General features: G+C 40.5%; 1 protein-coding gene across 2 annotated transcripts in view; it reads left to right on the forward strand.

The window, feature by feature from the left end:
• The window catches only part of SRFBP1 (serum response factor binding protein 1), a 73,956-nt gene that overhangs the window by 5,535 nt on the left and 50,689 nt on the right, over positions 1-17,732 (forward strand). The window contains exon 1 of one of the 2 annotated variants that reach the window (XM_063456939.1): positions 9,115-9,191. The exons of the other annotated variant lie outside the window; for it this stretch is intronic. The gene's annotated coding sequence lies outside the window, so the exon portion shown is untranslated. Of the gene's footprint in view, positions 1-9,114; positions 9,192-17,732 lie in introns of those variants that run through there. 2 annotated transcript variants of the gene reach the window in all.

The raw sequence follows: 17,732 nt of genomic DNA on the forward strand, positions 1-17,732 counted from the left end.
TTTACCAGTAGCTGCTGCATTTCCCACCCTAGTCTTATACTTGAGTTAATAAGTTTTCCCAGTTTTTTGGGGTAAAATTAGGGGCCTCGGCTTATATTCGGGTCGGCTTATACTCGAGTATATACGGTATACACTGGTAGAATCTGCAAATCACAGAGACAAAAAGAAACACAGAAAGCATTCCTAGTGCAAAAAAGTTACAAAAAATAAAACAAATATGTATAAAACCTCTGTAGGTATTGAACTCACAAGTTGAGTGGTAATAGCCCCACTCAAAGCTATAACGCCCAGGAAGGATCAGTCCCTAGAGTACGTGGGATCCAACAGATGCTCTGGTGACCCGGTTACAGGTAAAAACAAAAAATCTCCTTTATTTCAAGCCTTAAAAACACATAGCAGCAAAATAAGTCTACCGTCTGCTCACCAGCCCTCTGGTAGTGATGGACCGTTAGGATGTAGCCACTGATCGTGACTGGTCCCACCGGTGTGCAAGCTTCAAAGACTTCATGTTCCTGGTCCCGAGATGCGATTCGCCCCTCCTCCTGGGGCTTTGCTCGTTTGAGAGTAAATTAAGTACATTAGCAAGTTCCATTACTGCTTGATTTATGACATCAATATGCTGTTGCTTGCCACACCCTTCGAGATTATTCTCAAAACATTTTAGGCATTTTTGCCATATACCTTGCATACACTTTTCTGTTACTCCTTCAAAGTAGATTCAATGTTGTTGCATTGTAAAATGTTGTACTAATTCCAATAATCACAACGAGTTACTTCATCACTTTCTGTTGCTGCTACAGCTCTGGAAAAAGTTGTGCGCAAATAGTATGTTCTGAACATAGCTAAAGCCCCCTGGTTTATTAGCTGTATGGTTGTAGTTGTCTTTTTAGACAGGTACACTACTTTTGCATCTGGGTGTAGATCATCAAGATGCTGGGGGTGGCCTGGGTCATTATCGAGCAGGAGGATTATTTTTAAGAGAATGCCCTTTTCCAGACAATAATGTTTGACCAAGGGTATGAAGCAGTTGAGTAACCAATCCTCAAATTATGCTTGTGTCACCCATGCCTTGTTATTGCACGATAGTAAACAGGCAGCGTGTGCTTATTAACCTGCTTGAATGTACATGGGTTCTCTGAGCAATCGATCAGGAAAGGCTTTAACTTGAACTCAGCATCATTTCCTCTCAATAATGTCATCCAGTCCTTAAAAGCTTTGAAACTGGACATTGTTTTAGCTTCTTTGTGTATGTGTGATCTTTCATATATTTTTTTTTTTTCCAAAATAGCCCAGTTTCGTCCAGGTGACGTCATGCTCTTCCTTTTTGCCGACATCTTGTACAGTCTCGGAATCGCAGGCATTCCTGCTCTAAAGAGGAATTCCCCTCCAAATTTGAGTCTCGCGAATTCCACTCCGAATTATTTGCGTCTTTTGCCCTTTGTATCTCTGATTTAGTTGTTGTCCGAGTAGGTTGCAATGTGAGGAGTATCTGTATTTACAAACACAAAACACTATCTACTGCAGTGAAGGTTATCTTTTATTGCTTTATTAAAATTAGGGTTCCAATTAGATCCCTTTTTCAGTGTTAAGCCATTTTTGAATGATTTAATACTGAATGAAGATCTCCAAGTGCTTGCAGCATGGCCCACACTGAAGGAATTCAGATAGAAAGGTAACAATCTGCCCTCACACTATTACAGTTCTCACTGTTGTATGGGTATGATATGTACATTGGTCCCTGCAGTCCAGTTTCAATAATAATTACAAAACTAAAGGTCAAGCACACAGTTGTAAGGAAAATGCTTAACAATGTCTCTGCTGTTAGATCGAAACATAGCTTGATGTAGGACTGAAATTTTGAGTTGTATTGTACAGTGTGCTTTACCCAGTTTGGAAATCTGCGTTAATATCCAACTGAGTGGATCAGAGTCCATGTGTCTTCAATAAAATATTATGAATTCTGACTGCTTAGTCTCATCTCCGAATGTCTGTCATCTGACACGCTCAGCCAATCACTGGTGCTCATCAATGCTTGGACTAATGTGGAAGCATTGGCCCAAACAGCACAGAGGAGTTGGGTTGCTGTTGCTTGAGGACTCTCATTTCAATGTTAAATCATTAAAAAATGTTAACCACTGAAGAAGGTGTGGTGCCAGGGGACTGTAGTCTTTTCAGAGTGGCTATAGTGCCTGTGACGGTAGTAAACCATCACTGGGAGCATAAGATGGACACTTCATGTAGGTCCTGGGTGACTCTTATGTTGTTCACCCTGTGCCCATTATAGGTGTAGAGTGTGCATTATTATTTGCTAAATGTTTGTGTGCTCTCCTGTCCTGATGCTTTCTACCAAATAGGTGGGTTTGGCTGTGGAACCTGTGCAGCACCATCTGTTGGTTGTGAAGGTCTTGCAATGGTTGTGTGCAACACCATCTGTTTATTGCAGCCACTGTGTGCACTACCTGAATGGAGGTACTCTGTGGTTTGTTTGTTCAGGTACATTAGCATATTTTAGTTTCTGCAGACAGGGGACACTTTTCTTGGTCATTTTCTTTCCCTCCCCTTTGTGGATACTTTATTATGTTGTTCTGAGTGCCTGTATAATTCCCCTTGTGATTTGATTATGTGTATTGGGTTGAATGTATAACCATAGGCTTGATGTTATGCTGATGGAGGCTGGACCTTAATGAAACTGAAGTACCGTATATACTCGAGTATAAGACGAGTTTTTCAGCACATTTTTTGTGCTGAAAAACACTCACTCGTCTTATACTCGAGTCAGTTGTCTGTATTATGGCAATTTTCATTGCCATAATACAGACATGGACCGGGGGCTGTCAGGAAGCTGTAACTTACCTTCACAGCAGCTCCTGTCAGCTCCCTTCTCTCTTCTCCGGTGCGTGCAGCTCCCAGGTCAGCTTCCTCTGCAACTCTCGCGAGAGCCGCGGGGTCAGAGCGTTGCCACGGGTTACCGTGGCAACGCTCCGCGAGAGTTGCAGAGGGAGCTGACCTGGGAGCTGCACGCACCGGAGAAGAGAGAAGGGAGCTGACAGGAGCTGCGGTGAAGGTAAGTTACAGCTTCCTGACAGCCCCCTCCTACAGCCCATCCACTGGACCACCAGGGAGTGAGAGCCCCCTTCCCTGGCCAGCTAACAAGCAGGGATGGGGGACGGAAAAATAAAAATATTAATAATAAAACAAATAATAATAATAAAAAAATATTAAAATAATAACATAAAAAAATACAATTAATAATAAAAGAAGAAAAAATAGTTACCTAAAAAAATAATAACATTAAAAAATATATTAAAATAATAATTAATTAATAAAATGCCCACCCCCCACCAATGCTCTGCACTCACACATACACACACTGCACTCACACATACACACACTGCACTCACACATACACACACTGCACTCACACATACACACACTGCACTCACACATACACACACTGCACTCACACATACACACACTGCACTCACACATACACACACTGCACTCACACACACACACACTGCACTCACACACACACACTGCACTCACACACACACACTGCACTCACACACACACACTGCACTCACACACACACACTGCACTCCATTCATTATACACACACTGCACTCATACGCACACACTGCACTCATACGCACACACTGCACTCCATTCATTATACACACACTGCATTCATATACACACTGCATTCATTATATACACACACTGTAAATAAATATTCAGTTAATATAATTTTTTTAGGATCTAATTTTATTTAGAAATGTACCAGTAGCTGCTGCATTTCCCACCCTAGTCTTATACTCGAGTCAATAAGTTTTCCCAGTTTTTTGGGCTAAAATTAGGGGCCTCGGCTTATATTCGGGTCGGCTTATACTCGAGTATATACGGTATTGTGTATGTAGTTCCAGTGGGTACAGTGTCTCCTGTTCTGGGAATAACCAGTTACAGAGTGTTCAGACTGGTCCCTGATTCCCAGGATGAGAGCCATAGGTGTCTTTGTAAAGGCAGTAGTTGGAGACCATGTAGGCAGAGGTGTCTACCTACTTGGGAGAGAAAAGAAGGGGCCTGGAAGGGGGGGCCTGGAAGTCAAGCTTCGGTGACTGGGTCTGAAGCGCTACAAAGTCCTTTGTATCAGAGAGTTGACCAGGCGGAGGTAGTCAGTGCCTAGGTTTCTAGAACCTTTGCCCTCGTTTCTAGAACGGTCTCTTTTACTCCTCAATTTGCATTTCACTCTTAAATGTGCATTACATTACAAATCTGCAAAAAGTTGCAGTTCTGGATCACCCACGTATCTAAAGTTTAATTTTGAGAAGTCCTTCTTGGGCATAGGCATAGAAACCTGTGTAATCATGTTTCCAGCATGGACAGGCATCATGTTTCAGACTTCATACTGCATTTATGTGAATACCCTTATCAATGGACACTGTTTTAAAAGCAGCCTTTTCTAAACCAAAGTATGGGCCATAATCCAGAAGGTTCAGTGTAATGAAAACGGCCATGGACGGCAGTTTTGAAATTTAGTAATCATTAGCATGGTGCCGGTTCTGATCTGGAAGTTGAATTCTCTCTGAGAGCATTTAGCTAGGTACCAAAAAGATTGTGGTGAGACCAAGCACAATAAAACTACCCACGGTGCAGGTGCAAATACAAAAATTAGTATGCATCACTTGCATTTTACTTTATGCTCACAAGATGGCAGTAGAAAGTAGAAAGAAAAAAAAAACCTCTATTGAAATACAGTATAGATATTGCACCCAATTTATATATTTGTATAAGTATACAGTGTATGTTGAGCAAATTCTCTACACTGTAGTTTTGTTTTAACCCCTTATAGACAGAGGAAATTGTACAAGTTCTGACCAGAATAAAACCTAGAATCGAAGATACATTTTTGTTCAACCATAATTTTTCTTTCATATTAAGTGCACCGACACTTGTATATCATTTTGTTCAGATCAAATATTTATATATGGTACACTATTTAATAAGAATATAATCTAATCAATAATGAGAAATTAAGAAATGTTATTTCCCGAGCTCTGCATTGCATTTTAATTGTGGATGTCATATTACTGTTTGCTTTTACTGCAATAAAACACACATTTTCTATGCTGTGATGTCCTGTGAGTACAACGATGCCCCCTATGTACCGTGGGACACCACAGCATACAAATATGTAGGTTTCATGGCGTTTTGGAAAGTTACAGGGTCAAATAAAGAGCTTGCCCATTAATGTTTTTTACACATTGGAATTTGCCAGATTGGTTTGCTGGGCCTATTTTGCATTTGAGACCGTATGGCAGCCCAGGAATAAAAATTAACCCCATCATGGCATACCATTTGCAAAAGTACACAAAATGGGGTATGTCCAGTCTTGTTTAAGTATTCACTTAGTCACAATCCCTGGCCAAAATTAGCATTCATATTTGTTTTTTACATTCTTCACACATAAACGGCACATTAACTGATTATGTCATTGTCGTATGTTTTACTGCTCTATAACACTACTTGTGTTCAGCGATCTCTCACGAGTACAACAGGAACCCCCATTTGCTGCAGGTAACTGCATTGGTTGTCAGGCAGTCTGTCCCCCCCATCCCCTCCCCCAAGATCACCGTGGTGGGTAAGTATCCACGCTCCCGGGAGGGCCTGATTGTTGGGGTGTGCTATGCTGCCCTAACAGACCTTGTTTTGTATTATGGCATTGCAGACCCTAATATTAAGGGGTACATGAGTAAATGTATTTTAATGTTATTGTGTTCAGTTGTGCAATGTCAACACCGACACGCAGCAGGCTTATACAGTTTCCAGAAACTAAAATCCGCTATCAGGGGAAATTAGTTTTTTCATGTGAACATATATATATTGCCACATAAATAACGTTATAATTACTGGCAGGTTCATTCAGAAGTTAGTTCTGTAAGATCTCATGGCCAAGTTTTGGTTACATGGTGTTAAATAGAAGGTCTCCTTTACTCTTGGTATTCCTTTAACATTTTTAAGGAGCTCCGCTTTTAAGTTATTACATATTATGACATTCATGGTCAAAACCTCCTTTTGTTTTGATTTTGGTAATCATTGTAAATAAATATAAAGTTACTTCAACCAATGCTGGACTAACTTATGCTGGCATGGCACATTAAGTAGGGAGTAAAAATATACAAAAATAATACACCTAACGAATATATCTATCTATATCCGAGGCAATTGGCAATGTTGCCTGATTCTCCTTCAGTGGCATCACCCCCTCTAGCCACAGAGAAAGGAATGTCAGGGAGGATACAATGGGTGCTTTTTATGCTCAAAACTGACATTCAGAAGCTTTAATCAGCTTGCTAATGACTCTGCCACAGGTGCAGTGTTCTGTAACGCTCTATGTGCAGCCTTTCTTACTGAAATGTTGCACATACAGACTGTACGTACCATGACCACTTCAAATCACTGACAGAATCATGGTGCTTGGCTTATCCCTTTCATTTTATTTATCTTTATTCTTCAAATGTTTATTCAAGCTTTATCCCGGAAAAAAAAAACAATACGACAAAACAATTACTTGGACGAGTCAGGCACAGTAACCGGGGGGGGAGTGGCATTATGTCAACTCGAAAAATTGGGAAAATGAGAAGCATGGGAGGTTTGAGGGGGGGGAGGGAAAGAAAACATACTGGAAGTTTGAGCATGATCAAAAGAGCTGTACTGTGGGATGATCACCCCATGTCCAGATGCATCATTAAATTCCTCTGTGTGCCGATCCATTTACTGTGATAAGATTGGTTCCTCGAAATCAGAGTAACCATGAAATGGTGTACTTGTGACTTAGTATAAAACATATAGTTGTTGACAAGAAAATTTGTTGGTTTTTTTTATTAGTTTTTTTTGTTAAGGAACATAAATTGACCTTGCTAAAGCTGCAGTCTTCTTTTTAAATGTGTGGCTGTATTTTGCACGCATGAAATTCCTTATCTGTATTATTTAATAGCTCTGCTTTTATCTGGGTTGCTGGTAATTGCTGATTTTTATTCATTAAGTATGAAATATCCTTGTCTTTCTTATCAGAAACATCTGTATAGCCTGCAACTAATTTACTTACCACATGCCATGTGCAGTCACATGGTACACGTACTGCTTGGTCTAGTATTGTATTCCTTCTCTTTAATGAACAGTCCTCAAGTGTTTTAGGTAAAGTTAAACGGGGAAATTACTGAAGTATGTACAGAGACAACTGCAGTAGCATCTCTACGGGTTGCTTCTGAACATGCAACCGCTCATCATTTACTTAGCACAATTGGAAAGAGAACTAGGAATAACCTTGATCCACGATCAATGGCAAAATATGTTTTTCTTGATTCATAAGAAAGCATCCAAATTTCTGAAAAATACTTTTCTGTGGTCTCAAATATCTGTTGGAAATGCTGCCGGGAAGAAGAGACGTACATCCATTTATGAAAGTCTTGTCTCTCACTGAAGTCTTTTTGAGAGAGAGTCTAGAGGGCGCTAACCTATTTTTTAGAATGGTAGCTTGTTAAATCCTTTAATTATTTTAATAGTTTACCCATGTGGCAAAAGTAACCTTGCCACTGGGTTTTGGAGAGGCCTGCTTGCCAGCCTCTTGCCCTGTGACTATGGCCCCTGGGGTGTATTGCCTTTTAAAAACACTATTTGTGCATATTGGGACTTGGCACAATGCCCCTTGGAGTTTTAACTGGAACAGATTCAAACGTGGCGGCGGTGGCCATCTTAAATTGTCCATTGTCGTCGAGTGTATGGAACTGTTTTGGGCATGGGACCATGTGCACAGTGGGGCAAAAATAAGACTTTCAGGAAATTCCTGAACTGATCTGGGTGATTTTTGGATACACCCAGATCGGGACTATCAGGGAATGTGACTTTTGTGGGAATATGTTGTATTTTGTTTTTTCTGCTTAGAGTTAATTCAGTTAGTCCATTGTCTTTGTTAATTGTATCACAGGCAGAGGGGAGGGTTTGTGTACATTATCTGGGAGTGTCTAACTGTACAAGAGTGTTTTGAATGGTTTTGTGACTTTGTGTCCTGTGCTCCACAAGGTCCACATGTGTGCTAACCTTGTGTGGAAAACTGTTTAAAAGACAATAAACCCTCAGATCTGCTAAGTTCCTGTTTTACCCTCAACATATAGAGCCTTGTCTCATGTGTGGGGGGGAAAAGACTGCATCTACACTGGGGGATTGCTATACTCTGTATATTCCCATGGCTATAATCACTAAGCTCTTTTAAGAGCTTGTTCCTGCTACTCTCTCTTGGAGGAGAGGTTCACCCATTGGAACCTGGAGCCTTGTCATAGGTCCAGGGTGGGTAGTGGATGGCGAGTTCCCAGCCAAGCTGCGGCGGTTTGTGGGATCTGTAGTGCTTATGGTGTCTGGTGTGGTGCTGATGGTCCTTGGTAAGCACTAGGAGCATCGATTGACGGAGGGTCCATCACAAACCATATGCCTATTAAAAGGTATACAAAAATAAATAGGATTTAAACATTTGATCAGTGTGTCAAAATCCTTATTACCTAAAGGTTATGACAGATAAGGTAAAGCTGCTATTTTGTGCCCCTGGGGTAGTTAGATTGCATCAGACAGTTTCTGTTCTTTTGAGAATAAATACTACTTAATTATCCTGGTATTTCCTAATGTACTAAGAATTACTTCTAAAGCCTTATGAAAGGATTGCCGGTGGTGTGATCTGCATTATGACTATATACAAGTCGTTCTTCATTTTTAGGCACATATACTAGCTCCATTCCTAAAGAGGCCCAAGCTTACATAAGAGGGCACTCTTAAACCCTCCTTTAAAACTTTTTTGCAGATATGTGATGCATGTTGAATCCTGTCCATACTGATTGCAAAATAGACAGCTTTCGTATTGCTATGAGTATTGCACTTTTTGTAAAACTATCTGCACGTTAACCTTAAAGGGACACTATAGTCACCAGGGCTACTACAGATTAATGTAGTTGTTCTGGTGTCGATAGCCTTTCAATGTAAACGCTGCATTTTCAGAGAAAAGTCAGTGTTTACATTACTGCCTAGTAACTCCTCTAGTGGCAGTCACTCAGGTGATCTATTCTCTATTCTGGACACCTGTTATGATGATCTCAGCCAAGGGAGCGGAGCCAGAACTGGCAGACGCACACAGCGCTTGATTAAAGGTAAGCTTTTAATATAAGGTAAGGTAAGGTAAGTTTATACATTTGTATTCCTGACCCTGTAGTGTTCATTTAATCTAAAGCCTGTATGAAAAATCTTCCAATTTCAGCATGGAGTGCACTTTTAATTGATAACATTCCGGAGTTAATTTTTAACAATACATTGCAGGTGATTTGATGTATTGTATTATACCATTCTATGTAATCTGTTTTCAAATAAACACTACAATTAACATAACCACTCCAGCCCACTGTAGTGGTTAAGGTGCCAGGTTCCATCTTGCCTGGATACCCAGGCCACCTGTACTGCATGTAGGTGCCTCTAGCCAACTAACCATGGCCAGTACACAGCTGTGTTTGTTGGCTGTCACTTTCAGCCAAAGATTGCTGTCCTGCATGGCCCAGCTTAGCTCAGTAGAGCTATTTACTTTCCTAAAGAAGAATTTAAACAGACTATGCGGCCGCTGGTGCTTGGAGAAACCCACGCAACTTGTCAAGTTGTACTAAAGCAGTTTGACTACTTACCGTGGGATGGTGCCAAGTCACTTATTGCACCATAACCACTATACTGTGCTGTAGTGGTCATGGTGCTTGGAGTGTTCCTTTTAAGATCTTGAGCTAGGCACTGTCTATAATTTGTCACTGTACTGAATATGATCAAATATAGAAAAGGTAATAGAATGAGAATAGGCTATGTTCTCTACAGAGGGATTTGAACAAATAAGGGAACTAGGCAGGAAAGTTGCAGAAATGCATTTTGGGATAAAGCACCAACAAGAAACATACTTTAAAGCGTTGTGTTCAAATTAACATTAAACAAGTTTTGGTTTTCGAAGAAATTTTAGTTATGAAGAAATGGTATAAAAATAAATTGTTTACTTAAAGGACACTATAGTCACCAGGCCAACTACAGCTTATTGTGGTTGTGCAGCACTGACGTTTAGCGTCTCCACGCTCTACATGGAGGCGCTGAATGCTTCCTATAGAGATGCATTGATTCAATGCATGTCTAAGGAGATGCTGATTTACACTGTGCAGCATTTTGACATGCGTGTGCGATGGCCTCCCAATGCTTTCCTATGCAAAAGCATTGGATGGGCTTAGATTATCAAGTTTGATGTCAGCCAAGGAGGCGGATCCAGCCACTGGGAGAACTGTGCAGTGCTGGAAACAGGGTTATTCACTAACGTGAGAATTCAAATTTAAGGTCAAAGTAGCGAAACTGGAAAAATTCAGCTATTCTGTCACTTTGACCTTAAACTTGAAATTTTTGTGGAATTCTCACTTTAGTAAATAACCCTGATAAACCAAAACTCCAGATAAATATGTAAGAAGCATGTGGGTTCTATCGAAAAAGAAGCTACACACCTATAATAAAGGTAACTACTATACCCTACTAACAGTCCAACGTTCTGATCCCCAGTGCAAAATGCAATAAACTTATGGCAAATAACAACATTAGATGTATTAAGTGCCAATACAATTAATTGCAAGCCTTGGAACCCGAAGAATGCCTTCAGAATGCATATACAACAAAGGGAGGGGGATCCAATTGATAGATATATCAACTAATCGTGTATCATTTATCATGCCTAAGTAGCCTAACTCATTGATAGAGCGTACATGAGACCATTTTCATACATATGTAACATTATGGGAGGAGAACTGTCACAACTCACCATTCAGAATGGGGTAGTGTTCCAAGTTGAAACAATCCAGTTAATACAACATTCCCATAAGGCAAAGAAGACAAAGATTAATAGAATATATTTGTTGGTTAAATCAAGATAAATGGCCACGTTCAAAACGCTGTTGATTTAATTCTAAAGTCAAAGGAGTTGATTGAGAATAGTCACACCGATATACTCTCTGACTGACACAGACACACACACACACACCCACACACACACTCTCTCTCTCTGACTGAAACACACACACACACTCTCTCTCTGACTGACTCACTCACACACACACACACACACACACTCTCTCTATCTCTCTCACTCACTCACTCACTCACACTCTCTCTCTCTCTCTCTCTCTCTCTCTGACTCACACACTCTCTCTCTCTGACTCAAGCACACTCTCTCTCTCTCTCTCTCTCTCTCTGACTCACACACACACACACTCTCTCTCTGACTCACACACACACACTCTCTCTCTCTCTCTCTGACTCACACACACACACACACACACACTCTCTCTCTGACTCACACACACACACACACACACACTCTCTCCGACTGACACACACGTTGACAGGGGCGCACAGACGGACTGACACACACTCTCTGACAAACACGCGCACTTTAACAGACACACACGTGCCCACACTGACAGAAACACGCACTCACAAATTTACATTTTTTTTTTTTTTTTATCCGCCGAGTCTGTCTACCTTTGGGAGAGCTGAGTGGATCTTTCCCAGGGGTCCAGTGGAGCTGCTTGCTCATCCTGTGTGCGAAGTAGCAGATCTACCTGCAGATCCTCTCTGCTCCCTGTAGTGATGCCTGGACCAGAGTGACGTCATATTTCGACTTCCTTCATCATTAAACGGCGCGAAGGAGCAGAGAAGAGCTGCAGGAAGATCATTGCTCCTTCGAGCATTGCATCAGCCGACAACCTTGATGCTCCTCAGTGTGGTCAGCAAGCTGTAATGCTCCCTGAGCTGACCGCCTCAATGCTCCTGGCTTATTGTTTGCCCAGTCGGCCTCTTTAAGTAAAAGGCTGACAAATCCCAGACTCCAGGGCCAAATTTCTAGTCACCATGGTGACCTGGCGCTTGGGATTTGTCGAGCAATGATGTAGTGGACTACTCCTAACTGCTTAAATATACTTTTTATTTTTTTTTGGATTCTGAAAATTACTAATTTAAAAATAAAATAAAACATTTGGTCTGTAATTTACTATTTGTCTGTTAGTGTGGTACATGCTTTTACATTTTTTATTGTAGTGTGGTACTGTCCTTCCATAAATTATAACAATATGGGTGTATATGTGTGTATGTGTATATATGATATTTTATATATATATATATATATATATATATATATATATATATATATATATATATATATATATATATACACATACATACACACACACAGAAATATTACAGGAAATTACTTTTTCGAAATATGCAAGGATGCTATAACCATAACCCGCAGATTAAAGGAAGGAAGAAAGAAAGATTGCCGTGCTGTTTGTATATATAGGATTGAATCCAGCAGCTGTTTTTCGGCTGCCACATCATCATTTGTGCTGTCATACTGCAGACATGAGCTTCAGAACACTGCAAATTCTCATTGTTAGGCATAGAAATCTTATTGGGAACATCAAGTGCTGCAACAGGACTCATTTGTATATCTAGCCAGGTGTTGTGGTGTAGATGCAGATATTTTGGTGAAGATATGATACATAACAAGATCAAATGCATAACAAAAGCATAAATCAAACTTAAATAGTTAAAGGACCACTATAGTGCCAGGAAAACATACTCGTTTTCCTGGCACTATAGTGCCCTGAGGGTGCCCCCACTCTCAGGGACCCCCTCCCACTGGGCTCTGGGGAGAGGAAAGGGGTTAAAACTTACCTTTCTCCAGCGCCGGGCGGGGAGCTCTTCTCCTCCGATCCTCCTCCTCTCCTCCCATTCGGCTGAATGCGCACGCGCGGCAAGAGCTGCGCGCGCATTCAGCCGGTCTCATAGGAAAGCATTATCAATGCTTTCCTATGGACGCTTGCGTGCTCTCACTGTGATTTTCACAGTGAGAATCACGCAAGCGGCTGTCAATGAGACAGCCACTAGAGGCTTTGAGGGCTGGATTAACCCATTTATAAACATAGCAGTTTCTCTGAAACTGCTATGTTTATAAAAAAAAATGGGTTAACCCTAGCTGGACCTGGCACCCAGACCACTTACTTAAGAACAGCGTTAAGTAATCTTTGGCAAAGAGAACCCACAACAGATGTAGTGCCAAGAAATAATCTGATCACGAGTGTAGCAGAATCTTACATATTACTTATTGTCTAAAAATATCTTGTGTGTGTGTGTGTGTGTGTGTATGTATGTGTGTATATATGTATGTATGTATGTGTGTGTGTGTATGTATATATATATATATATATATATATATATATACACACACACGAGATATTTTTAGACAATAAGTAATATGTAAGATTCTGCTACACTCGTGATCAGATTATTTCTTGGCACTACATCTGTTGTGGGTTCTCTTTGCCAAAGATTACTTAACGCTGTTATATACATATGGTGTCTTGTTCTTATAACATTTCTCAGACCTTACATTATGTGTTGTATTCTTGTACAACAGGAAATTACATTTTTCTTGTCCCCTTTTCTACTAGTGCTACCATGGGTGGTTAGTGGTCAGATCATGGTCTCTTTGATCTACAAGTTTATTTTATATCTTATCAACAATATCTTGGTGCAAAGTATATACACATCAATTATATCCTATTTATTGTATGTGTGTTTTGATATGCAGACACGCTTACACTGATGCGTGCAGATGCAAAGTGACCTTGTTGGGCACAGGTGACTGGTCCCTAGGCTGGCAGGTCTGTTGCTAGACAGGCTGGTGACTGGCCCTGGCCCCTAGCTGGAATGGAGGGTAAGGAGCAATTGCTCTTACTTGCATTGCCTTCTTTTTAGTCCCCTCTCGCTCCCTTACATGCATGGAGAAAGTTGTGTAGTAGTTATGAGAGTGATGTCATAGCCTCACCTGCTCTCCTCTGATATGTGCAGCGGTTCAGCAGCTACAGCAGTGGGCTCCCTAGGCATGAGAATGGGCTGGCCGCTGAGGAAGATTTTTGATCTTCCCATGGGCCGAGCCGCACTTTTCATGCCAGCCGCTCCGAGGCCATGGCCTTATGGGAAATGTGGCCCTGCTGTAAGTTATGGTAATCGTTTTAAGTTCACTCTACAAGGGAAGCAAGCCAAAACTAGTTCGGATCTGCTGAGTGGTCATACCCATAGGGCAATCTGTTCAGCTTTTGTATATTCTTGGTGAGGGAATATACAAAAGCTTTAAGGAACACTATAGTGTCCAAAACAACTTTAGCTTTATTAATCAGTTTTTGTGTATAGATCATGTTTTTGAAGTCTCACTATTCAATTCACTGCCATTTAGGAATTTAAATCACTTTCTTTCTGTTTATGCAGCCCTAGCCACACCTCCTAGCCTGCATGAAAACATAATGGTTTCACTTTCAATCAGATGTTACTTTAAAAGGTTGTATCTCCTTCTCTGTAACTTGAACATTAATTACATACTGGAGGATCCTGCAGGGTCTAGCAAGCTATTAACAGAGCAGGAGATAAGAAATTCTAAATTAAACAGAATTTACAATAAAGGAAGTGTAAACATTAGATGAGTCTTTACAGGAAGTGTTTAGGAAAGCTGTCAGTCACATGCAGGGAGGTGTGCCAGGGCTGCCAAAAAAGGGATTTAACTCATAAAGGGCAGATAATTGAGCAGTGAGACTAAAGAGGCATGAACTATACACCAAAACTGCTTCATTAAGCTAAAGTTATTTTGGTGACTATAGTGTCCCTTTAATAGCTTGCCCTATGGGTAAGCGATTTAGTTTTTTTTGGCACACACTGTTATTTTGGATAACTTAGGGCTGTAGTAACAACATTTTGGATTCTATATCAGTTTGGCAGCCACTTCAAACTCTGAAAATTTCATCCAGATCAGTTGACTGGTTTCCAAGTATCAAATAGGCTAAATGAAATGTGAGTGGCTTTCATTAGCCCTGCATCAAAATATACAGAATGCTCAATAAGAAAGTCTCTAAAATCGGTGAAACCCAGTAATGCAAAAATGTCTTAACATAACAGTGAAAGTATTTTAACCCCTTAAGGACACATGACATGTGTGACATGTCATGATTCCCTTTTATTCCAGAAGTTTGGTCCTTAAGGGGTTAACAAGAAGGAAACACACACGTTATGTATCACCTGCATATCTCATATTAGGCACAGGAATTCTGAGAAATCACGTTTCCACAATTCTCTCAGAATTCCAAGCTTGACGTGCTGAGCACTGAGCGGCACCGTGCTTCAAACTTAATACTGTATTTCTGCAGGTATCCTTGGCAATAGAATTAATTTAAACCCAGCTTTTTAAATCGAAGCATGGGTTTTGATTTATGGTCATTGGTCCTGTTTGACCAAATCCACTTGATGCTGGATGATTTTTGTGAGTGAAACTTTTATTTTCCCTTAAATGTGGGTTATCTACTGGGTAACACAGCAGTGGTAGCGGTTCAGCTTGTGTAAGGCCCTGTGTCTGTCCTTACAACTGAATCTGTTTGATCTTGATTGTGTAACAGTCTTTAAAAGAAGTAATTTTGAGCCTTTGATACAGCTGTGGAGAATCACACACGTGCAATTTTGGACACTGTAAACAAATTATCACAGTCCTGAATGAAAACAGAATTTCCACTCTCAATAGATATGATCTATAGATTTTAGTTTTCCCACTAATGGCTTTAATATATTTTTAGTACATCTACACTTAACAAAGTAATCTTACTTGGTGCACATGCTTGTTAATTGTCTCAAGTAAAGGAGCTTTCTAGTGACGTCGCGTCTGTGGCTCACAGTTGAGGTGGTTTTATGTGGCTGTCCCGTTGAATTGTTACACGGGACTGTTTGTTCTTTGTCTCAGATTACACAGTGCATTCAGCAGTCTGCCAGCGATTTTACATTGGGCAGATGGAATAATAATTCCGAAGGTTGTTCTCTAGCACATGAATACTGTGAGGATTGAAAAACCTTTTTTTATCAGTCTTTTGGGAAACCTGTAATTTGGGAAGGGGGATTTAATTTTTCCTCGTAGTTTTTTTTTTTTTTTAATGCATACCGTATATACTCGAGTATAAGCCGAGTTTATCAGCACATTTTTTGTGCGGATAAACCCCAACTCTGCTTATACTCGAGTCACTGTCTGTATTATGGCAATTTACATTGCCATAATACAGACTGGGGGCTGTGGGGGCTGCAGAGCGTTTACTTACCTTTCCTGCAGCTCCTGTCAGCTCCCTTCTCCTCCGCGCCGGTCCATTCAGCACCTCTGTCAGCTCCCAGTGTAAGTCTTGCGAGAGCCGCGGGGTCATAGTGCGGCCGCAAGACTTACACTGGGAGCTGCACGGACCGGCGCGGAGGAGGAGGGAGCTGACAGGAGCTGCAGGAGAGGTAAGTAAGAGCTCTGCCAGCCTCCTCCTACACAGTGCCCATCCACTGGACCACCAGGGAATGAGAGCCCCCCCCCTCCACTCATATAAGGAGTGTCCTTTTAAGATGAATATATGTATATTATGCACTGCACAGTTAATACATTTTGAGGTCCGAAGCTCACATCGAAATGAATTGATACTAAGTAGTGGCAGTATATGTATTAAGACTAGAATTTCTAGACTGCCTTAACAATTCTTTTACATCGAAAGTATTGATTTTAGCTGCAATATAGCAATTATTTACATTCAAATGAGCATAGTAGAAGATCTAAGGAAAGAACCTTCTTCTATAATAATCTTCTTTTATAATAAACTTCTTTTTTATCCTATTTTTTCCTCTGTCTAACTAGTTGAAAACGACCGTTACATTTAAAAGCGCTCAGGCGGGTGTTACCATGGTAACGGCAGTAAATACGTAATAGCAATATATTGTGCCGATTGAAATAATAAGTAGTAATTTTATCGAGTTTCTGAGTTTGATACAATATGATTGTTTAGTGACATAGAGAATAGTTTAATTTTGCAACACACAATGCTGATTCTGAATTTGCCGCGATCAAAAGAAAGCCAGCAGATACTATATAAGTGAACACTAAGAGACAGACCGCATCCATTGAGAAAGCCGCCGAAGCTGAGAAACGCGTCTGGAGGGGTCTGACTCCCATCGATACCAGCCATCATTATCACTTCAAAGATGACTATTATTTGATATTTTTCAGCATCATACATTTTTGCTGACTCGGGACGCCGAGCATTTCGAATAAGGTCTGGACATTTGTATGGCTTTTATTAGTGATTTTACTAATTTTTATTAATACATATTATTTGTAACAGATGAAATTTTCCTTTTTATATATGTCTTGATATTAATTAATAAATGGATTTTTAATTAATCTTGAGTGTGTTAGTAAGGTAGTTAAATTATGATTTATCAGAAGAGAAAACTTTACAATATAGTAGTTAATATTATATTTATGGTCCCCACCAACTCTCCATGGGGGAAGGCAGGGTGGTGGATAGTGATCTGTCCACACCCTATTTATTTAAATGTCCCGCACCCAGGTGACTCTGTTTCCGTCCCCCCTCCCCTTCGTTACTTCACGGGTACCATCACCATGGAATACGGCCTTTGCTAGTTTCTGGGCAGTTGCTAGTTGCTACACAGTTGCTAGCTTTAAAAGTTTAGCAGATATGTGGCAATGTGGAAGGTGGGAGCATTGGCAAGTAAAATACTTTATATAAATATGGTGGCTTATTGACCCCTGTAGGATTGAATGT

This window comes from Pelobates fuscus, chromosome 5 (genome assembly GCF_036172605.1).
Source record: "Pelobates fuscus isolate aPelFus1 chromosome 5, aPelFus1.pri, whole genome shotgun sequence".
NCBI classification, from domain to species: domain Eukaryota; kingdom Metazoa; phylum Chordata; class Amphibia; order Anura; family Pelobatidae; genus Pelobates; species Pelobates fuscus.